The following is a 23,630-nucleotide window of genomic DNA, read 5'->3' as shown; positions in this document are numbered from 1 at the left end:
AGGGATGGATCAACTTTGGAAGGGAAATAGAATAGTTTTGGCTGAACAGTGAATGACTTGTGTACAAGATCAACAAGATCAAATGAATAGGGGGAGGGAAGAGGGAGTAAGTGAAGGAATATGGAAAGTGATTGCTAAAACTAAAGACCACTTGAAAGTTTTTGTGGAAACCAAATAAGTAGAAGCTCCTTAAAATATATATGTATATGAAAAATATGAATAGAATCAACAGATAATGGGCAAGACAAAGGCCCAATTAGACATCTCACATCAACAAGTGAAACCTCTAGTTCTGGGAATGTGTTACATTTAATTGAGTTATTGGCCTGGACACCCCAAGTAACCTAATCTGTTGCCATGTCTCTTGGTTCTCTTCAAAATGGTAAGGCTGTATTGATGAAGATAAGAGCTACATTACTCACTGAATATGGAGACATTGAGCTGGTGTCTATCTACAGGTTTTATGCCTACTGACTAGTGTTTATGGTACTGGAAGGTGCTCTACTACCAGAGGAGAAAGGTAAACACTAACTCTGCTACAATTTTTTTTTCAGTCTACAATAGTTAACTGCCTGCAAGATACACGAGTGGTGCAATCCTTGTGGAACTAACCAACCACTATCCAATTGGATTTAAGGCCTACTCCATGAGACAGAACCCATAACCAATACTGTTTGAGTGGCCAAGGACTAAGACTAGATAGGCAAGGGACCTAAGGGAAATCCAAATCCTCCTGTAGTGTATGGAAACAAATACAGAGACCTACATCTCTACAAGATACACAGAGTGATAGACCTGGAGCACTCAGTCCTAAATTGATGTCTCCATCAATTTCCTCCCCTTGGGGATCTGGGAACCCTGTGGAAGAGGAGGCAGAAAGATTGTAAGAGCCAGTGGGGATGGAGAAAGCAAAGGAAACAAGGGCTTCTAAACATAGCAGGACAGATTTACTTATGAACTCACAAAATCTGTGACAGCATGCACGATCCCTACATGAGCCAGGTGGGATCCCTGAGGTGAGAGGGGAAGTGGACATAAGGTCCTATCTCTTACCCAGGATCTATCTCCAATTGATAGCCATTCACAAAGGACATTCTAATTTTCTCCAATGGATATACAAATAACACTTAAGGACAGACTCCTTACTCGGCAGTAGATGGCCAATACAAAGTAACCTCAATGAATATTTTGGAAGTTTCTTGTCTACATGGACAGGGCAGGGATGTGGGGGGAAGGGAAGTGAGCCTGCCCTGTATGTGAGTGTGAAAAAGATGCCTTTGTCTTCTGCAGATGGCAGTATTGGGTGGTCTAGATGGAGCAGTGCTGGAGAGCTTGCCCTGGTGTTGCAGATAAGGAGAACTGGTGCACTGACTAGCATAACTACCACCTAGGTCCAGATCCAAGGCTTTGAGATGGCCCACCCCAAAATCTGCATCATCTGTGAGCTGCTAGGACACATGAAAGGGCCTGTTCTGCTAATCCAAAGCTACAGGATCTCTAAAACACAGAGCAACAACAGGATAACTGGGAGGACTCCCAGTGAGGAACCAATATTGATAGTGTTGCAGAAGCCAGAGACCTCCAATCAGACTAACGACTCACTAATTGCAATGAACACTTGCAAGTGATGTGTAGGTAGAGAGGTATACTGTGCGGATGCATTGTGACATACTAGAGCTTACATGATGCTTTCTATGCTTGGTTTTATTTATTTATTGATTGATTGATTGTGTGTGTTTTCTTTTTTTTAATTGGATATTTTTTAATTTACATTTCAAATGTTATTCCCTTTCCTGGTTTCCTGTCCATAAGCCTTCTATCCCCTCCCCTTCCTCTTCCATAAGGGTGTTCCCCTCCCCATGTGTTTTTTCTTTTGACAGGGAAGGTTGGAATGGCAGAGGGAGTATATGAGGGGATGGGAAGATGAGTGGGGCTGGGGTACATCATGTGAAACTCACAAAGAATGTTAAAAAGTTTTTGTGAAAAAGACTATATTGTTTAAAAAATCTATTTTCAAAATATTTTAATACAATATATTTTGATCATTTACCTTCCCTTCTGTCAACTTCTCCCAAATTCTCATGTCTCCTATTCATAAAATTAATGCTGTTCTTCTATGTCTGAAGTCACAAAAGTAAAATAAAGCTTTCAAAACAAAAAAAAAAAATCAAAAGACCAATAAGACAAAAAAGAAAGTAATAATTAGCCAAAATAAAACAAAAAGCCTCCCTCAAAATCATTCAGTTTGTTTTGTGTTGGTATGAGTTCTAGAGCAGGTTTGATAGAACCTTTGAGGAAAATTGATTTTCCTTTCTTTGCCTGTGGTTAACAACTACAAATAGCTTCTTAGTTAGGGTAGGGACATTGTGTTCACTTCCCCTTTTCCTTGCTGGGATTTTGTCTGGCTTGACTATGTGCAGGTCTTCTGCTCACTACCCTGGCCTCTGTGAGTTCATATGTGCATCTCCCATTGTGTCTAGAAGACACTCTTTTCTTGGAGTCATCCATCAAATCTGGCTGTCACAATCTTTCTAGTTCCTTTTCCACAATGATCCCTGTGGCTTAAAGGTAGAGGCTTGATGAAGTCTTCATATTTAGGGCTTCATGCTCCAAAATCTCTCATATTTGAACATTGTCAAGTTGTGTGTCTTTATTTTAATTCCTACCTATTGTGAAAAGAAGCTTCGCTGGTATGTGTTGAGTGAGGTGGTGATCTATGGGTGCAGCAGTATGTTATTATTGGCACATTCCTTTAGCAGAATAATAGTAATAGGTTTTCCTCTACACCCGTGACATATATGGTGCCAGTTTCCTGACCACATTAGCAGTGTGAAGTATGAGTTTCATCTGATGGAATGGGCCTTAAATTGAGTCAGAAAGTTATTACTCCTGTAGTATTTATGCCAGTATTTACCAGTGTACTTGAAGGCCCTTAATCTGGGACTTGAGGTGGAAGACATACCTTTAATCCAGATCATTTGAGCTGGAAAAGCCCAGCAGTAATTTGTGCCATACCATATGCTGGAAGCCTATATGAGGACATGAAAGACAGTAGTTTACTTCTTTGCCTGCTTGCTCTCTCTGCTAGCAAGTCCATTCTTTAACTGGCATTAGAGCATGTGTCTTCAAGATTGCAGCATATACTGAAGACCAACTGAGACATCCAACCTCATTGATTGAGGAACTATGGGGTTCTTAGATTTTCTGTTCACAGCCAGCCATTGTTGGATTAGCTGGACCATAGCCTGTAAGTAATTCTAATAAATTCCATATATGCATATATGATGTATACATATATATATATATATATATATATATATATATATATATATAGAGAGAGAGAGAGAGAGAGAGAGAGAGAGAAAGAGTGAGATCTATTATATAAGTTCCGTTACTTTAGATAATCTGACTGAAACAAATTTTGGTACCAGAAGTGATTCTAGAGCAAGGATGACTCTTTTAAGCCTCTGAGATAGGCTTTCCAATTTGCTAACACTTACAGTTTACCAAAGCCTCTCCAGTTACTGAAGTCTCTTCTGGGAGCTAAGAAAATACTAAATACCCATGGTGGGAACTATTTTACAAACTTAAGAAGATAAATGCATTTGTTTATCCTGATATTCCAGTTGTGGGCAGCAACATATTTGTTGACTCTGTATATGAAATGGTTGACAGTTTGGGGAAAAATAAGAAAAAAAATGATGCCAGTAAGTTGCTGTTAGCATCTCTGGATGAATTGAGAGTGGGATAGGAATGAACTTAATGATAAAATTGACTGGCCTCAGAGGCATATAAACATCTATAGAAGAATACCATTAGGAATCATTTCATTATTTTTTTTTTATTTTTTTTATTATCTTGAGTATTTCTTATATACATTTCAAGTGTTATTCCCTTTCCCGGTTTCCGGACAGACATCACCCTCCCCCCTCCCCTTCCTTGTGGGTGTTCCCCTCCCAAACCTCCCCCCATTGCCACCCTCCCCGCATAGTCTAGTTCACTGGGGGTTCAGTCTTAGCAGGACCCAGGGCTTCCCCTTCCACTGGTGCTCTTACTAGGATATTCATTGCTACCTATGGGGACAGAGTCCAGGGTCAGTCCATGTATAGTCTTTAGGTAGTGGCTTAGTCCCTGGAAGCTCTGGTTGCTTGACATTGTTGTACTTTTGGGGTCTCGAGCACCTTCAAGCTCTTCCAGTTCTTTCTCTGATTCCTTCAACGGGGGACCTATTCTCAGTTCAGTGGTTTGCTGCTGGCATTCGCCTCTGTATTTGCTGTATTCTGGCTGTGTCTCTCAGGAGCGATCTACATCCGGCTCCTGTCGGTCTGCACTTCTTTGCTTCATCCATCTTGTCTAATTGGGTGGCTGTATATGTATGGGCCACCTGTGGGGCAGGCTCTGAATGGGTGTTCCTTCCGTCTCTGTTTTAATCTTTGCCTCTCCCTTCCCTGCCAAGGGTATTCTTTTTCCTCATTTAAAGAAGGAGTGAAGCATTCACATTTTGATCATCCGTCTTGAGTTTCCTTTGTTCTAGGGATCTAGGGTAATTCAAGCATTTGGGCTAATAGCCACTTATCAATGAGTGCATACCATGTATGTCTTTCTGTGAGTGGGTTAGCTCACTCAGGATGATATTTTCCAGTTCCAACCATTTGCCTACGAATTTCATAAACTCGTTGTTTTTGATAGCTGAGTAATATTCCATTGTGTAGATGTACCACATTTTCTGTATCCATTCCTCTGTTGAAGGGCATCTGGGTTCTTTCCAGTTTCTGGCTATTATAAATAAGGCTGCGATGAACATAGTGGAGCACGTGTCTCTTTTATATGTTGAGGCATCTTTTGGGTATATGCCCAAGAGAGGTATGGCTGGATCCTCAGGCAGTTCAATGTCCAATTTTCTGAGGAACCTCCAGACTGATTTCCAGAATGGTTTTACCAGTCTGCAATCCCACCAACAATGGAGGAGTGTTCCTCTTTCTCCACATCCTCGCCAGCATCTGCTGTCACCTGAGTTTTTGATCTTAGCCATTCTCACTGGTGTGAGGTGAAATCTCAGGGTTGTTTTGATTTGCATTTCCCTTATGACTAAAGATGTTGAACATTTCTTTAGGTGTTTCTCAGCCATTCGGCATTCCTCAGCTGTGAATTCTTTGTTCAGCTCTGAACCCCATTTTTTAATAGGGTTATTTGTTTCCCTGCGGTCTAACTTCTTGAGTTCTTTGTATATTTTGGATATAAGGCCTCTATCTGTTATAGGATTGGTAAAGATCTTTTCCCAATCTGCTGGTTGTCGTTTTGTCCTAACCACAGTGTCCTTTGCCTTACAGAAGCTTTGCAGTTTTATGAGATCCCATTTGTCGATTCTTGATCTTAGAGCATAAGCCATTGGTGTTTTGTTCAGGAAATTTTTTCCAGTGCCCATGTGTTCCAGATGCTTCCCTAGTTTTTCTTCTATTAGTTTGAGTGTGTCTGGTTTGATGTGGAGGTCCTTGATCCACTTGGACTTAAGCTTTGTACAGGGTGATAAGCATGGATCGATCTGCATTCTTCTGCATGTTGCCCTCCAGTTGAACCAGCACCATTTGCTGAAAATGCTATCTTTTTTCCATTGGATGGTTTTGGCTCCTTTGTCAAAAATCAAGTGACCATAGGTGTGTGGGTTCATTTCTGGGTCTTCAATTCTATTCCATTGGTCTATCTGTCTGTCTCTGTACCAATACCATGCAGTTTTTATCACTATTGCTCTGTAATACTGCTTGAGTTCAGGGATAGTGATTCCCCCTGAAGTCCTCTTATTGTTGAGGATAGCTTTAGCTATCCTGGGTTTTTTGTTATTCCAGATGAATTTGCAAATTGTTCTGTCTAACTCTTTGAAGAATTGGATTGGTATTTTGATGGGGATTGCATTGAATCTGTAGATTGCTTTTGGTAAAATGGCCATTTTTACTATATTAATCCTGCCAATCCATGAGCATGGGAGATCTTTCCATCTTCTGAGGTCTTCTTCAATTTCTTTCCTCAGTGTCTTGAAGTTCTTATTGTACAGATCTTTTACTTGCTTGGTTAAAGTCACACCGAGGTACTTTATATTATTTGGGTCTATTATGAAGGGTGTCGTTTCCCTAATTTCTTTCTCGGCTTGTTTCTCTTTTGTATAGAGGAAGGCAACTGATTTATTTGAGTTAATTTTATACCCAGCCACTTTGCTGAAGTTGTTTATCAGCTTTAGTAGTTCTCTGGTGGAACTTTTGGGATCACTTAAATATACTATCATGTCGTCTGCAAATAGTGATATTTTCACCTCTTCTTTTCCGATCTGTATCCCCTTGATCTCCTTTTGTTGTCTGATTGCTCTGGCTAGAACTTCAAGAACTATATTGAATAAGTAGGGAGAGAGTGGGCAGCCTTGTCTAGTCCCTGATTTTAGTGGGATTGCTTCAAGTTTCTCTCCATTTAGTTTAATGTTAGCAACTGGTTTGCTGTATATGGCTTTTACTATGTTTAGGTATGGGCCTTGAATACCTATTCTTTCCAGGACTTTTATCATGAAGGGGTGTTGAATTTTGTCAAATGCTTTCTCAGCATCTAATGAAATGATCATGTGGTTCTGTTCTTTCAGTTTGTTTATATGATGGATCACGTTGATGGTTTTCCTTATATTAAACCATCCCTGCATGCCTGGGATGAAGCCTACTTGATCATGGAGGATGATTGTTTTGATGTGCTCTTGAATTCGGTTTGCCAGAATTTTATTGAGTATTTTTGCGTCGATATTCATAAGGGAAATTGGTCTGAAGTTCTCTTTCTTTGTTGGGTCTTTGTGTGGTTTAGGTATAAGAGTAATTGTGGCTTCATAGAAGGAATTCGGTAGGGCTCCATCTGTTTCAATTTTGTGGAATAGTTTGGATAATATTGGTATAAGGTCTTCTATGAAGGTTTGATAGAATTCTGCACTAAACCCGTCTGGACCTGGGCTCTTTTTGGTTGGGAGACCTTTAATGACTGCTTCTATTTCCTTAGGAGTTATGGGGTTGTTTAACTGGTTTATCTGTTCCTGATTTAACTTCGGTACCTGGTATCTGTCTAGGAAATTGTCCATTTCCTGAAGATTTTCAAGTTTTGTTGAATATAGGTTTTTATAGTAAGATCTGATGATTTTTTGAATTTCCTCTGAATCTGTAGTTATGTCTCCCTTTTCATTTCTGATTTTGTTAATTTGGACGCACTCTCTGTGTCCTCTCGTTAGTCTGGCTAAGGGTTTATCTATCTTGTTGATTTTCTCAAAGAACCAACTTTTGGTTCTGTTGATTCTTTCTATGGTCCTTTTTGTTTCTACTTGGTTGATTTCAGCTCTGAGTTTGATTATTTCCTGCCTTCTACTCCTCCTGGGTGTATTTGCTTCTTTTTGTTCTAGAGCTTTTAGGTGTGCTGTCAAGCTGCTGACATATGCTCTTTCCTGTTTCTTTCTGCAGGCACTCAGCGCTATGAGTTTTCCTCTTAGCACAGCTTTCATTGTGTCCCATAAGTTTGGGTATATTGTACCTTCATTTTCATTAAATTCTAAAAAGTTTTTAATTTCTTTCTTTATTTCTTCCTTGACCAGGTTATCATTGAGTAGAGCATTGTTCAATTTCCACGTATATGTGGGCATTCTTCCCTTATTGTTATTGAAGACCAGTTTTAGGCCGTGGTGGTCCGATAGCACGCATGGGATTATTTCTATCTTTCTGTACCTGTTGAGGCCCGTTTTTTGACCAATTATATGGTCAATTTTGGAGAAAGTACCATGAGGAGCTGAGAAGAAGGTATATCCTTTTGCGTTAGGATAGAATGTTATATAAATATCCGTTAAGTCCATTTGGCTCATGACTTCTCTTAGTCTGTCTACATCTCTGTTTAATTTCTGTTTCCATGATCTGTCCATTGATGAGAGTGGGGTGTTGAAATCTCCCACTATTATTGTGTGAGGTGCAATGTGTGTTTTGAGCTTTAGTAAGGTTTCTTTTACATATGTAGGTGCCCTTGTATTTGGGGCATAGATATTTAGGATTGAGAGTTCATCTTGGTGGATTTTTCCTTTGATGAATATGAAGTGTCCTTCCTTATCTTTTTTGATGACTTTTAGTTGGAAATTGATTTTATTTGATATTAGAATGGCTACTCCAGCTTGCTTCTTCTGACCATTTGCTTGGAAAATTGTTTTCCAGACTTTCACTCTGAGGTAATGTCTGTCTTTGTCTCTGAGGTGTGTTTCCTGTAGGCAGCAGAATGCAGGGTCCTCGTTGCGTATCCAGTTTGTTAATCTATGTCTTTTTATTGGGGAGTTGAGGCCATTGATATTGAGAGATATTAAGGAATAGTGATTATTGCTTCCCGTTATATTCATATTTGGAAGTGAGGTTATGTTTGTGTGCTTTCATTCTCTTTGTTTTGTTGCCAAGATGATTAGTTTCTTGCTTCTAGGGTATAGCTTGCCTCCTTATGTTGGGCTTTACCCTTTATTATCCTTTGTAGTGCTGGACTTGTAGAAAGATATTGTGTAAATTTGGTTTTGTCTTGGAATATCTTGGTTTCTCCATCTATGTTAATTGAGAGTTTTGCAGGATACACTAACCTGGGCTGGCATTTGTGTTCTCTTAGGGTCTGTATGACATCTGTCCAGGATCTTCTGGCCTTCATAGTTTCTGGCGAAAAGTCTGGTGTGATTCTGATAGGTCTGCCTTTATATGTTACTTGACCTTTTTCCCTTACTGCTTTTAATATTCTTTCTTTATTTTGTGCGTTTGGTGTTTTGACAATTATGTGACGGGAGGTGTTTCTTTTCTGGTCCAATCTATTTGGAGTTCTGTAGGCTTCTTGTATGCCTATGGGTATCTCTTTTTTTAGGTTAGGGAAGTTTTCTTCTATGATTTTGTTGAAGATATTTACTGGTCCTTTGAGCTGGGAGTCTTCACTCTCTTCTATACCTATTATCCTTAGATTTGATCTTCTCATTGAGTCCTGGATTTCCTGTATGTTTTGGACCAGTAGCTTTTTCTGCTTTACATTATCTTTGACAGTTGAGTCAATGATTTCTAGGGAATATTCTGCTCCCGAGATTCTCTCTTCCATCTCTTGAATTCTGTTGGTGAAGCTTGTATCTACAGCTCCTTGTCTTTTCTTTTGATTTTCTATGTCCAGGGTTGTTTCCATGTGTTCTTTCTTGATTGCTTCTATTTCCATTTTTAATTCCTTCAACTGTTTGATTGTGTTTTCCTGGAATTCTTTCAGGGATTTTTGCGATTCCTCTTTGTAGGCTTCTACTTGTTCTCTAAGGGAGTTCTTTATGTCTTTCTTGAAGTCCTCCAGCATCATGATCAAATATGATTTTGAAACTATGTCTTGCTTTTCTGGTGTGTTTGGATATTCCGTGTTTGCTTTGGTGGGAGAATTGGGCTCCGATGATGCCATGTAGTCTTGGTTTCTGTTGCTTGAATACCTGCGCTTGCCTCTCGCCATCAGATTATCTCTAGTGTTACTTTGTTCTGCTATTTCTGACAGTGGCTAAACTGTCCTATAAGCCTGTGTGTCAGGAGTGCTGTAGACCTGTTTTCCTGTTTTCTTTCAGCCAGTTATGGGGACAGAGTGTTCTGCTTTCGGGCGTGTAGTTTTTCCTCTCTACAGGTCTTCAGCTGTTCCTGTGGGCCTGTGTCTTGAGTTCACCAGGCAGGTTTCTTGCAGGGGAAAAGTTGGTCCTACCTGTGGTTCCAAGGCTCAAGTTTGGTCGTGGGGTACTGCCTAAGTCCTCTCCGCTGTGGCAGCAACCGGGAAAATCTGTGCCGCTCCTTCCGGGAGCCTCCGTGCACCAGGGTTTCAGATGACGTTTGGTGTTTTCCTCTGGCGCCTGGATGTGCACAGAGTGCAGTCTCTTCTGGTTTCCCAGGCGTGTCTGCCTGTCTGAAGGTTCAGCTCTCCCTCCCACGGGATTTGGTTGCAGAGAACTGTTTATCCGGTCTGTTTCCTTCAGGTTCCGGCAGTGTCTCAGGCGCAGGGGTCCTGCCGCTCCCGGGCCCTCCCCTATGGGAACCCAGAGGCCTTATACAGTTGCCTCTTGGGCCAGGGATGTGGGCAGGGGTGGGCAGTGTTGGTGGTCTCCTCCGCTCTGCAGCCTCAGGAGTGCCCACCTGATCAGGCGGTGAGGTCTCTCTCCCACGGGGTTTGGGAGCAGAGAGCTGCTGCGGTCCGGGATCCGCCGGTGTGGGACTTCCAGTAAACACAGGAAGTGCCCGGCCTTAGAGGAATTTTGCCTCTGTGTGTCCTGAGTTCACCAGGCAGGTTTCTTGCAGGGGAAAAGTTGGTCCTACCTGCAGTTCCAAGGCTCAAGTTTGCTCGTGGGGTACTGCCTAAGTCCTCTCCGCTGTGGCAGCAACCGGGAAGATCTGCGCCGCTCTTTCCAGGAGCCTCCGTGCACCAGGGTTCCAGATGGCGTTTGGTGTTTTCCTCTGGCGCCTGGATGTGCACAGAGTGCAGTCTCTTCTGGTTTCCCAGGCGTGTCTGCTTCTCTGAAGGTTCAGCTCTCCCTCCCACGGGATTTGGGTGCAGAGAACTGTTTATCCGGTCTGTTTCCTTCAGGTTCCGGCAGTGTCTCAGGCGCAGGGGTCCTGCCGCTCCCGGGCCCTCCCCTACGGGAACCCAGAGGCCTTATACAGTTGCCTCTTGGGCCAGGGATGTGGGCAGGGGTGGGCAGTGTTGGTGGTCTCCTCCGCTCTGCAGCCTCAGGAGTGCCCACTTGATCAGGCGGTGAGGTCTCTCTCTCACGGGGTTTCCATTTCATTATTTTTTAATCAGTTATGTTTGGTTCTACCCTAGGTCTGTGAGCCATACCGATTCCAATTCCTGGCCATCCAGGCATTGCCAGGATGGTTTCCTTGGGCCTCAAGTTATATCAGTTATTGGTTGGCTTAGAAGAGAATCTTCTCTTCAGCAGCTACAGAGCTCAAATTGCAGAAAATCAAACTGAATTCCTAATCATAAGGTTGGCTGAAGTAGGGCAAAAATTCAACTCACAGACTTGGAAGGTGTCAGCTAAAGTAAGGGCATTAATTGACAAAGAGTGGGGTTCAGTAACTTGGGATGAGGATGTGTGAGAAGATCTTATTAAAACTGAGAACTTTGAACCTTCAGATTCTCAAAGGCTTAACTCGCCTGAGGAAGCAGTTTCTCCAACCATAGTTCCAACTTCTTTTGCCCTGACTGAGAAAATTAATTTTTCATTGTCTGCTAAACCAGCAGTGACTTCTCTGAAGAAAATGACAGGCAATATAATCTCTCTAAGGCTCACTAGTAATTACCTCTAGTCCTAAAATAAAAATAAAAGGTATCAAAAGTTTCTTTGATCGGTTGGCCGGAGCATTTGTCGAATGATGGCATACTGACCAGGTGTTGGAGATGCCTGATTGTCCCCGCCAGTGGGGACACAGTTATTCAGGGTCCCGAAGGGGCGCTACCCTTGGGCCTAAATGGGGGGCGAGAGAAGAAGGAGACCAAGCAAAAGTTCTGTTGTCAAGGTCTCGTTTATTGGGATGAACGTTACAGCTTTTAAGGCTTTCAGGTAGGGGAAGTGACCTTTGTGAAACATGAAGGAGGGGGAAATGAGGGTATAGGCAGTGATAGCTGGAGGCAAAGAGGTCAGGCGATGAGGTCAGGTGGTGGAGACACTGAGTGTTGACTGAGGAGATAACTGGTATCTGCTCGAGCTGAGGCATCCCTTGAATGTTATCTTCCTGTGCCATAAATTCATGGGAGAGGCTTTCATTCAACAATCTTAAGGCTTATGGCAGTCATCTTAGGGGTGAGTCTCTGTGGCCAAACAGCCCAGAGTCACCTAGTCACTTTGAGCCATGCAGTCAAAAAGCGGCTAGGCTCAAATCCAATACGGCTCCGTGCATCTCCCCCATTTTTCTTTTTTAAAAGACCATTAGGTGGAAGTAGTGGTCTGAGAGAGATCAGACATGCCTCACAGAGTGCCCAGCTCGGCCATGGTGAGCCACTCTTGCAGTTAGGACTGCACCCCAATGGCTAGGAATGAACTTATGCTGTAACACACCGTTCTGGGCTATACGTGTGTGTTTATTGGGGGAGAAACTGGGCAGAGGAGCATTTGACCAGCCCGTACATTTAAACGGGGTGTAGCCACCTCTGTCTTAGGATCGACCTCTCGAACCCCAGCCTTATCCGTCATAGGATCACCTTGTCGCCCGCAAGGCACCATGTCTTAGATTGGTCAAGGGTCAGAGGAAGTTGCCCGTCCCTGAGGATAGCTACATTGGATCATCTTCTCATTCCTCTTACTTGAGCCCAGGGGCGAAAGAGTAGGGGCCAGATGGCATTAATATAAGAGATTGTGGAAATTGAGCCTCTCCCAATAAGTAGTGGGCACCTCATCTGGTTCTCCTCAGCTGCTATGGCCATACCACCAAGGGCCTAGTCAAGCCTCTCCTGTAATAAAATTTAGAATTCCCAATTGTTAGCAACTACTCCAGAAAGTTCACCCACTGTGCTTGCCTAACAATAGATTGGGGGAGGGTAACTCCAGACACTGCAGACACAATGGCTGCAGCAGTAATGGCTGCTACAATAGCAGCGAAAGTGAAGTGCCAAGGTCTTTCCCAGGACAGTTCAGGATCGGTCATTCTTCTCTGGAACAAGCAGCAGGCAATGGAACCATGTCTGAGATCTGCAGAACCAGGGCAGAGTTCTCCAGTCCACAGCAGCTTCACGCAGATGGCATTCCTGTGAAGCTACAGACTGCAAAATGACAACACCAGTTAAGGCAGCAAGAGTCGCCAGGGGAGTGAGGGGGGTAGGGGTAACAGCTGGAGTCCAGTCTTCTCCAGCAAGCAGCAGCGCACAGAGAGTCGGAGCACAGGCCGAGGTGGGATGGGACACAATGACTGCAGCAACGCCAAAATCTCTGTGATGACAAAAGATGAGGGGGAATCCTCCATCTTCCTCCAAGGATACAGGAATGACTCCAGGGACCCGAACCACGAGAGCTGAATCTTCATGCTCCCAGGATCAGCATGGCTCACCAGCCACTTGGGCAGCTGGCACACTCCTGTAGCATCCTGTAGAAAAAACACAAAGATTCCCTCTTCCCCATAAAAATACCTGGTCAGGATCATGCCAATATGTGGATCTTTCTATTTCACCTAGGCAGAAGTATGCTTAGTTGTAGGATGCCATAAACTCAGAGTTTTCCTTGACATACAAATTTTAAAATTGAAATAAAAGGAGCATATTTTAGCATACAGGGATAACTCCCCTTTTTTATTTATTAAAATATTGTTAAACATTATTTATTAAGATAAGTCCTTGAGAATTAAATTGAGGACACTGAGCACTTGTATTTATAAATTGACTTTTATACCAAATTATTGTCTCCAGCATTATTGTTTTGGGTAAAGAATGAGATTTTTTGACTAATTGTTCCTATGTAAGGCCTATAATCTACCTTGATGATAATGGACTGAACCTCTGAACCTAAAGGCCAGCCCCAATCAAATGTTGTCCTTATAAGAGTTGCCTTGGTTATGGTGTCTGTTTACAGCAGTAAAACCCTAACACTGAATCTCTGAACCTGTAAGCCAGACCTGATGAAATGTTGTCCTTATAAGAGTTGCCATGGTCATGGTATCTGTTGATAGCAGTAAAACCCCAATTAAGAACCAAGGTAGTCATACTTATCATAATGGGAACTACAGACAAAGTAATGTCTATAATGTCTTAACTCAAAATGGTTTGTACAGGCAAAATGAATTTATAGTGGTAGGACTTGCATGTACCTTTGGTACTGGCTAATGAATCACAATGTTCCCAGGAATGAAATAGATAAGAAGTCTACTGAATTTTTGATTGATATGTATAATTGAGAAAATTCTCAAATGAATAACGAAAGCCTACATTGGATCATGGCAAAGAGAATGTCAGTGAATGAATCAAGTTTTTAGAACAAGAACTTCTGGAACAAAGGGATGGCTAGGTTCCTCTGAGGAAGGATCTTGGTAAAATGCCTAAACATTTAATTTGTAACTTTTCTCTAGTCCTTCCCCAGAGGAACTTACAGCCTTTTACAAGAATAATTGTTCAGTGGAGTTAGGAAACAATTAGAATTTGAGGGTTCTTTTGGATACTGGTTCTGAATTAATGCTAATTTGGGGAGATCCCAAGAAACATTGTTGCCTTCCAGTTAAAGTGCAGGCTTATGGAGTTCAAGTGATTAATGAAAAGTTTAGCTGAAGTTTGACTTAGAGTAGTTCTGGAGGGTCCACTCGTCCTATGCATATTTCCCCAGTCTCATAATAAGCGATTGGGGTAGATATACTTGGAGTTGTCAGTATTACCATGTTGGTTCCCTGACCTATGGAGTGAGGGATATTATTGTTGGAAAGTCTAAATGGAAGCTTTTAGAGTTGCCTCTGCCAAGAAAAATAGTGAATCAAAACAGTATCACATCCCTGGAGGAATTGCAGAAATTTGTGTCATCATCAAGGACTTGAAAGATGTAGGAATGGTGTCGTGGTTCCCAACACATTTCCCTTTAATTCTCCTATCTGGCCAGTGCAGAGGATAAATGGATCTTGGAAAACGTCAGTTGACTATAGAAAATTTAATCGGTTAGTAACTCCGATTGCAGCTGCTTACCAGATGTGTCCTAACTTGAGCAAATTAACACATCTCCTGGCATATGCTGTTTTAGTTAAGGTTACTATTGCTATGGTGAAACACCATGATCAAAAGTACGTTGCAATGGAGAGGGGTTATTTGATTTGCAAATTTATATTGATGCTCATCATTGAAGGAAATCAGGACAGGATCTCAAACCTGGGCAGAAACCTGGAGGCAGAATTTGATGCAGGGGCAATGGGGAGGTGCTACTTACTGGCTTGTTCATCGTGACTCATCATAACATACTCAGTCTGGTTTCTTTAGGGAACCCATATCTTAGAGCCTGAACCACTAGTGTTCTATTCAGGAAGTTGTCTCCTGCACCAATGAGTTAAAGGCTATTTCTTTTCTATTAGATGTAGTGTATCTAGTTTTATGCCCAGGTCTTTAATCCATTTGGACTTCAGTTTTGTTCAGCATTATAAATGTGGATCTAGGTTGGGGATTTAGCTCAGTGGTAGAGCGCTTGCCTAGCAAGCGCAAGGCCCTGGGTTCGGTCCCCAGCTCTGAAAAAAAGAAAAAAAAAATGTGGATCTATTTACATTCTTCTACATACAAACATCCAGTAAGACCAGCATCATTTGTTAAAATGCTTTCCTTTTCTCCATTGTATGGTTTGGCTTCTTTGTCAAAAAGCAAGTGTCCCTAGATCTGTGGGTTTACTTCTGGGTCTTCAATTTGATTCCATTGATCAACTTGTCTGTTTCCACACCAGTGCCATGGAGTTCTTCTTACTATTGCTCTGTACTACTGCTTGTGCTTAGGGATGGTGATTACTCCAGAAGTTCTTTTCATTCAGGATTGTTTTAGCTATTCCAGAGTCTTATTTTTCCACATGAAGTTGAGAATTGTTCCTTCAAGATCTGTAAAGAATTGTATAGGAGTTCTGATGGGAATTGCATTGAATCTGTCGATTGCTTTTGGTAAATTGGTCATTTTTCTCTGTATTAATCCTACTGATCTGTGACCATGAGTGATCTTTCTATCTTTTGATATCTTCTACAATTGTTTTTTCTGGAAAGAATTGTCATTAAAGTCTTTCACTTGCTTGGTTAGAATTATACCAAGGTAGTTTATATTATTTATGGCTTTTGTGAAGGGTATTGTCTTCCTAATGAAATGGAAGTTTCTGGATATGTCATGTGATGCAGACTCAGGGAATGTTTTGCTAAGACAAACTCACATGGTGTTTTGCTGAGGACACATGGTGTTTGGAGGGAGTATAAATAGGATTCAATGGATAGTGAAAGTGTGATTGCATAACTAGCCTTTCAGTGCTTCATCAGTCTCATGTCTTTGCCAATCTTCTGCTTTGTTGAGAAAGGCATGGCAGAGAACTTGTCCTGGTGTACTAGCTGGTCCTGATTGCTTTGGCTTTAGCCATCTCTCTAGTCCCTTTATTTCTTTCTTGATCCAGTGATCACTGAGTAGAGAGATGTTTAGTTTCCAGGAATGTGTCAGCTTTGTGTTTTTTCTGTGGTTGTTGAAGTCCAGCTTTAAACCATGGCGATCTGATAAGATGCATGAGGTTATTTCAATCTTCTTGTGACTATTGAGGCTTGCTTTGTAGTTGATTATATGGTCAGTTTTGAGAAGGTTCTGAGAAGTGTTCTTTGGAATTCTGGATTAAAATCATGTGACCCTGGGCTGTTTTTTTTTTTTTTTTGATGGGAGACTTTTAGTTATTGTTTATATTTCCTTAAGAGTTATAGGTTTGTTTAGCTAGTCCAGGGCTGGAGAGATGGCTCAGTGGTTAAGAGCACTGTCTGCTCTTCCAGAGGTCTTGAGTTCAAATCTCAGCAACCACATGGTGGCTCACAACCATATGTAATGAGATCTGATGCCTTCTACTGGTGTGTCTGAAGACAGCTACAGTGAACTTATATATAATAAATAAATAAATCTTAAAAAAAAAGAGAAACTTTTAAAATGGCTACTCCAGCTTGTTTCCTGAATGCAATTCCCTTTTCTCTGAGGTAATATCTATCTCTGTTGCTGAGATGTGTTTCTTGTACATAGAAGAATGATGGATTCTGTTTATGCATCCATTTCATTAGCCTGTATCTGTTTATTGGGGAATTGAGTCCATTGATTCTAAGAGATGTTAATGACTAATGATTAATTTTGAATTCCTGTTATGTTCATGTTGGTGATGGTTATGTGGGTGGGTGTTGTCGTGTGTGTGTGTGTGTGTGTGTGTGTCTGTGTGGGGTTGTGTGTTTATGTGTGTGTGCTTCTCTTCTAATGGTTTTAATCATGTGAAATTATTTCTTTTGTTTTCTTGAGTATCCAAGTTGGGTATTCTTGCCCCCCTCCCCACAAGCCCTTCACAGGGAAACAGGGCACTCTTGGGGTCTGACTAGGCTCCTTGGGTAAAGGATGATGTTTTTGATGTGTTCTTGGATTTGGTGGATTCAGTTTGCAAGTATTTTATTGAATATTTTTGCATGGATGTTGAGGAGAGAAATTGGTCTAGAATTCTTTTTGTTGACTCTTTGTATGATTTAGGTATCTGGGTGAGTTTGGCAGTGTTCCTCATGCTTCTATTTCATGAAATAGTTTGAAGAGTATTGGTATTAGTTGTTCTTTGGAATTCTGGATTAAAATCATATGGCCCTGGACTTTTTTTTCTTTTTTTTTTTTGATGGGAGACTTTTAATTATTGTTTATATTTCCTTAAGGATTATAGGTTTGTTTAGCTAATATATCTGCTCTTGATAAGCGATCTTTGGTAAGTGGTATCTGTCTAGAAAACCATCCATTTCATTAAGAGTTTACAATTTTGTTGACTACAGGTTTTTGAAATAAGACCAAATTATTTTTGAATTTCCTGTTTCTTTTCTAGTCTAATTTATTTGCTATTCTGTAAGTTTATTGTATGTTTATGGCCATCTCTTTCACTAGGTGAGGAAAGTTTTCTTCTGTGATTTTGTTGAAGATATTTCTTTGGACTGGGAATCATCTCCCTCTTCTATTCTCATTATTCTTATGCTTGGTCCCAAATTTCCTGGATGTTTTGTGTTATAAACTTTTTAGATTTTCTTTGACTGATGCATCAATTTCTTCTATTGTGTCTTCTACACTGAGAGTTTTCCCCTCTTCCATCTTTTGCATTCTGTTGGTGATACTTCCATTCATTGTTCCTGTTCTTTCTTCTAGGTTTTTTATCTCCAGGGTTGCCTCTGTTTGTTTTTTCCTTATTTCTTCTATTTTTGTTTCTGGGCCTTGAACAGTTTTATTAATTTCCTTTAATTTTTTGATTGTATATTCCTGTATTTCTTTAAGAGATTTATTTGTTTCCTATTTAATGCCTTCTTCTCCCTGTTTGATTGTATTTTCCTGTATTTCTTTAACAGACTCTTTTACTTCCTCTTTAAAGGCCCCTATCATCTTTATAACATGGGATTTAAGGTCATAGTCTTCTTCTTCAGGTGTTTTAGCATATCCAGGTCTTGCTGTAGTAGGAATGCTATGTTCTGATGGTGCCATACTACAGTGCCTCTTGTTAATTGTATTCTTATACTTACCTTTAGCCATCTGGTTGTTCCTGTTAGTCCCTGGGAGTAGCATGCTTCTGGAGACTGGTTGTCATGGGTAGTAGCAGGTCTTCCAAGAGGCAGGAAGAACTGTGGCCTGGTGAGTAGAATACAGATCCCTGATTACAGGTAGAGGTTTGGACCAGAAGATGGAACTCAGAAAGGATGGGGCAGACATTAGGACTGGTGAGTTTGCTAGGGGCCCATCAGGCTGGGGATTGGAACATGTGTGTATTACCTGGTTGTTTTGGGTGGGAGCAGGCCTCCTGGGAGGCAGGAAGATCTTTGGGCTGTGAAGCATAATGCAGATCCTCAATGGCAGGTAGTAGTGTGGACCACAGATGGAGCTCTGGAGGCATTTTATTGGTTGAGGTTCTTTCCTCACAAATGACTTTAATTTGTGTCAAGTTAACAGAAAACTATCTAGCATACACGTTATACAGCTATTGATCTAGCAAATGTCTTTTTCTTAGTACCTGCCTGTAATGGCCACCAGAAACAATTTGCTTCCAGTTGGCAAGGCTGGCAGTATACATTTATAGTTTTACCTCAAGGATATATTAACTCTCCAACCCCGTGTCATAGCTTAGTTTGAAGGGATCTTGATTGTCTCTTCTACAAAATATAACATTGGTGTACTATATGGATTACATTATGCTGAGTGAACCAAATTTGCAGGAGGTCGGAACCATTTTGTGCTCCTTTATAACATATATGCACATTAGAGGGTGGGAAATAAATCTAGCTAAAATTGAAGGGCCTTCTACCTTAGTGAAATTTTTAGGAATCCAATGGTATAGGACATGCAGAGATATTCCTTCTAAGATAAAGGATAAATTATTGCATTTGGCCCCTTCTACAATAAAAAAACATGCATGTTAAGTGAGTCTATTTGAAATCTGGAGTGATGTATGCAATAGGACCAGAGCCAGTCATGAAGGTATAAGTAAGTTATATGAAGAAGTTGCCTAGATGCCTGTGGTTTCTACTCCTGTCATAATACCCCATGCCAAGCATGCATGGGGTGCAGAAACCATGGAAGGGCATTAATTACTGGCTTGCTCATCATGACTTGCTCAGCTTGCTTTCTTTTCTGACCTTTTTAAATATTCATTTTTCTCTCATTCATTACATTAAAACTAAAATTTCTTCCCTGTCTAATCCTTCTAATTTCTTCTTCCCTCATTCTCTCTCCCCCAAATCCATTCCTCTCATTTCCCTTCAGAAGAAAACAGTCCTCCCAAGATATCAACTAAACATGACATAAGAAGTTAAAATAAAACTAAGTACAAATCCTTATCAAAGATGGACAAGGCAATCCAGTAGGAGAAAAAGGTTCCCAAGAACAGACAAAGGAGTCAGAGACACATCTTACTCCCTCTGTTAGGCATCCCACAAGAACGTTAAGCTACACAACCATATGGTACATGCAGAGGACCTAGTGTAGGGTCCTAGATCTACATGGTGGAGTGTTCCATGTTTGTCACTTTAGTCTCTATGAGCTTCTATGAGCCCCACTTTGATTGTGTGGGCATTATGCTCTTATGGTATCTTTCACCTCTCTGGCTTCTACAACCCCTTTTTGCGGTGTTTACTGAGCTCTGCCTAAAGTTTGGCTATGGGTCTCTACATCTGCTCATATCAGTTGCTAGATTAGCACTCTCTGATGACTTTTGGGCTAGGCACTGGTCTATAAGTATAGCAAAATATCATTAGTAATTTTATTTTTCTTTTGTCAATTGTATTTGGTTCTATCCTTGGTTTCTGTGATATCCAGCCTCTGGTTCCAGGCTATCCAGGCAAGGTCAGGCATAGGTTACCTCTTGTGGTGTTGGTCTCAGGTTAGCCTAGTCATTGGATGGCCTCTCCCAGAAGCCCTGAGTCACCATTGCCCCTGCACGTCTTCTAGGGAGGGAACATTTGGATCATAAATTTTGGGGCTGGGTTGGTGTCCCAGTTACACCAGTAGGAGCCTAGCCTGGTTACAGAAGACAATTGGTTCGGGCTCTGCATTGTCTATTACTAGAAGCCTTCATTGGAGCCAACCTTAGAGATTCCAGGCAGTTTCCACTGCTATAGGTTTCCATATCACCCCTCAAATACTCCTAATTCCAGTTGTCTTTCCCAATACTCTCTCCCTTTGCCCTTCCCCTGTTCCTCTTGTTCTTATCTCCACCTGTCCCAGTCCACTAGCAAAATCTGTTTTATTTTCCCTTCCCCTAATGCATGTCACTCACTCCCCATCCCTGAAACCCTCCTTGTTACTTAACTTCTTTGGGTCTGTGGCTTGTAGCATGACTATCCCTTACTTAACAGTCAATATCCATTTAAAAGTGTGATTATACCATATATGTCATTTTGGGTCTGTGTTACCTCACTCAGGATAAAATTTTCTGGTACCATCCATTTCCCTGCACATATCATGATGTCTCGTAGTGTTTTTGATCTTAGCCATTCTGACAGGTATAAGATCAAATCTTATAGTAGTTTGGATTTTCATTTTTCTGATGGCTGAGAATATTGCTGTTAACACCCAGTTCTAGCATATTTGGACCTCCAGATGTCCAGTCTCCTCATCCAACGGTGGCTAACTAGTAAGAATCCCTACCCTTCCCAGCCTAAGCAGTCCCCAGGTTACCAATGATAATGGTTGAGTGTCCAATGTTCTTGTGCTGCCTTGTGGCTTGGGAGACTGCACTCCAGCACAACTTTCATTAGTTACAGTGGATTCCTTTGGACAGCCAAGAGGATGTACTGTTCATTTCAGTTTGGTTATAAGTTTTTCTTTCACTTTTGGTGGCTATACTGTCACAATCCAGTTTCTTTTCAGGCTTTCTCCTCAGGCAATTGGCTCACTCTTGGTGACTGAGCTTGAGTCACCCCTTCCAAAAGTCTCCATAGAGCTATATAGGTCTTGACCCTAGCCCAGGGTCTCCATTAGCATCTCCATCTGAAAGCTCCAACACACACTCAAAATTACTAATACATCTTAACACTCGGAAATAGCTCTTGTACTTCCTAAAAACCAAATAAAATGAAAACCTTTACAATTTTATGGGCATAAGAATAGAAACACGGAGAGATAGTTCTTTTCCCTATCTGAGACATCCCACATCTTTACGGGCCCCTACTCCCCCTCTCCCAGATATCCTAGGTTTCCCCTTGTCCCCCTTGCTTGCTTCTAATCAGAGCTCTAAACTTTCTCCTTGCATTTTTTTTTTTTTCTTTCCGGCCATTCAAACTTCTGCCCCAGCTCTGCAGGAACACTGTTACAGACTGTTGGGCACTTCATACCACAACTAGATAGCAGAATACCTACAGCTAGCCCTGTCCCTACCCCGAGTGCGAGTGCACTGCCAGTACGCCAGCCCTGCCCTACAACACGTGTTACACCGCGGTCTGGGGAAAGCTGTGCTCTCCACCTCCCGCACTCCTCAGATCTAGCTGTAACTGTGTGCCCACTTCTCCCCTTCCTCTGAGGCACTGGAGCCATAGATCATGCCTCTCAGGTTAGAACAGTTGGAGCTATCAATGGAGGCTACGACTCCATCCCTATCCCCAGATATCCCTGACCCTGGCCAAGTCCCTTGCTGCTGCCGCTGGTAAAATGGCCCACTGTCACCTGCAGCTGTTAACAGCAGCCACCTGCTTTAACCTCCAGCACCGGAAGCAGATTGCTTTCTTTTCAGATTCAGTCTCCCAGCCCCACTTCCTCCCCAAGTCTCTGTTGCTCGCGAAGCAGGGCGGGGTCTGCCTTTCCAACTGCCCTTAGCAACAGTTACCCAAACAAATCTACATCTTCCACCCATCTCCTCTGCTGTTTTGGCTCTTTCCCGCCAGTTTACACTCAGCTGGGTGCCAAAGCTCCACCTCCTCCTCCGCCTGTTCAGGGAGTTCGGGCTGCTTCAACCAGCACAACCTCCTGCTACCTCCCTCGCCGCCGCCACTCAAAAAGGTCCCTGCTGTTCCTGCCCAGCCCATCTGCAGCTCCTTGTCAATGTCTTCCTTAGAATCTGATGCCAACTTCCCTTCCTTCAGTTCTCCCCGCACTCAGTTATTGTGAGGCCTTTGGTCCCAAACCTGACCCTTGGGAAAGTGACAGGTGTGGATGGCTCTGCTCCCTTTCTGAGTCCTGTTCTCTCTTGGAGAATTTACCCTATAACTTCATCTGCTGTGACCTCTATAAAGCTCCTTTCTGATAACCTCCTCCTAGAGGAATGCAAAATGGTTTGGTTCCAGACAGGGACAAAGGAGTGAAGTGCATATTTTACATATCAAAGCAGATCTGGCCTCCAGGTTCTTCCAGCATCCCTCAGTCCCTATTTGGCACACCCTGCCCCCAACCCTGAACTTTCCAGCCCAGGGGCTAGGCTGTCCTTCCCCCAGAGACACCTCCCTATATAATCCAGAAGTTTTGTGGGCTCGCGCTGCTCTCTCCCCCTTCTCTTCTCCCTTTCTTCTTTTCTTTTCCTTTTTCTCTCTCTGAGTTCACACCATTTCTCTCCTCTCTTCCTCATGTCCTCCCCTTCCCCATGGCGATTTCTTTGGCCTTGGTCCTTGGAGCCAGGGAACCGGCCCACCCAAGAGCAGCTTCCCAATAAACCTGCCTTTAATATAATCTAATCTGGTTTAAATTGCCTCATTTCCCAGGCATCGAAGAAATAACTTGTCAATATGTATTTGGGAAAAAGCCCATGAACATATAAATCAGATACACCAAACAGATCAAATTCACCCCACAGGAGCTGCAGTAGTTTCTGATGTAGAATCTAACTGAAATTATAATAACCGACATAATTGCCAGGCCAGAGACTGGTTCATTACTTGTCTCCTTTCTGGCCTGAGGGAAGAGACTAAAAGCAGTGTAAAGGTTGGATTTCAGCCTTTCAAATGCTGATTCCTATAGCTCAGAGAGTTGAATACAGTCCAGACTTTGGCATTGTTGTCTTTAAGTAGCATCCTCTATCTGTGTTTTGTAAACATTCTTCTCAGGATTGTAAACATTCACCTCCGGATTGGTCAATAAAAAGTAAATGTGACAACTATTTGGGCAGAAGAGACTAGCGTGGGATTCAGGACGGGGTGGTCCAAGGGAGGGAGAGAGAGAGAGAGAGAGAGAGAGAGAGAGAGAGAGAGAGAGAGAGAGAGAGAGAGAGAGAATACCATGAGAAGAGGTATGGAGAGACCAGGAAGATTTTCCATGATGTCAGGATGAGAGAGCAGACATGAGGACACACACAGACCAGAGTGAACCAGGGCAAGATCACTTTGGCAAGTCATGGGGCATTTGTCTGGTATTAACAATCTTAAAGAGTTAAAATAGCTCAGAAACTGCCCAGCCTCAGCTTACAGCTTGCTAATAAACTCAATCGGTCTTTCTGTCAA

General features: G+C 42.1%; 2 long non-coding RNA genes across 3 annotated transcripts in view; both read right to left on the bottom strand.

Annotated features, from left to right (window-relative positions):
- The window catches only part of LOC148005644 (uncharacterized), a 79,745-nt gene that overhangs the window by 33,472 nt on the left and 22,643 nt on the right, over positions 1–23,630 (bottom strand). The window lies entirely within an intron of this gene.
- LOC120102811 (uncharacterized) lies at positions 11,540–21,993 on the bottom strand. Of its 2 annotated transcripts, XR_015620109.1 has the most exons (4): positions 18,484–19,848; positions 18,237–18,342; positions 13,006–13,135; positions 11,540–12,789 (listed from the first exon to the last, which is right to left on the bottom strand). It is a non-coding gene; the product is annotated as an uncharacterized LOC120102811 (long non-coding RNA). The 2 variants fall into 2 exon arrangements; XR_015620108.1 differs by lacking the exons at positions 11,540–12,789; positions 13,006–13,135 and adding an exon at positions 21,868–21,993 and having other exon boundaries at positions 16,376–18,342; positions 18,484–18,535.

Source organism: Rattus norvegicus, chromosome 5 (assembly GCF_021556685.1).
Source record: "Rattus norvegicus strain SHRSP/BbbUtx chromosome 5, alternate assembly SHRSP_T2T, whole genome shotgun sequence".
Lineage (NCBI taxonomy): Eukaryota > Metazoa > Chordata > Mammalia > Rodentia > Muridae > Rattus > Rattus norvegicus.
The sequence above is the reverse complement of the archived record's forward strand: the minus strand, read 5'-3'. Positions and strand labels throughout refer to the sequence as shown.